The following is a 299-nucleotide window of genomic DNA, read 5'->3' on the forward strand; positions in this document are numbered from 1 at the left end:
TCATATCCACAAAACATAAATTCTTGAGGCAGTAGTGAGTCCAAAGGATTAGTGATGGTTATTATTGGCCTCATAACAAGACAAAATTTATTTATCATTATAACAAATTTAAAAAATAAAAATATAAATTGATACAAAAATTTAAGAGCTCATTCCTCAGGGATGAGAGGAACTATTAGTACAAGATCCCGATGGAAAAAAATTCAGTTAATTCACCTCAATTTTTTATTACTGTTGTCGGATTTAAGTAATCCGATTTTTCCGTTCTTTTTTTGGATTTATATAAAGTCGGGGTCGGG

At 30.1% G+C, this 299-nt stretch overlaps 2 protein-coding genes across 2 annotated transcripts in view; both read right to left on the reverse strand.

Moving 5' to 3' along the window:
- Positions 1-299, reverse strand: part of LOC106680850 (vacuolar protein-sorting-associated protein 36) — a 133,144-nt gene that overhangs the window by 113,729 nt on the left and 19,116 nt on the right. The window lies entirely within an intron of this gene.
- LOC106680852 (uncharacterized) overlaps positions 1-299 on the reverse strand; it is a gene marked incomplete in the record, with an annotated part of 13,013 nt that overhangs the window by 4,574 nt on the left and 8,140 nt on the right.

This window comes from Halyomorpha halys, unplaced genomic scaffold (assembly GCF_000696795.3).
Source record: "Halyomorpha halys isolate HHAL.00 unplaced genomic scaffold, Hhal_1.1 Scaffold294.1, whole genome shotgun sequence".
NCBI lineage: Eukaryota > Metazoa > Arthropoda > Insecta > Hemiptera > Pentatomidae > Halyomorpha > Halyomorpha halys.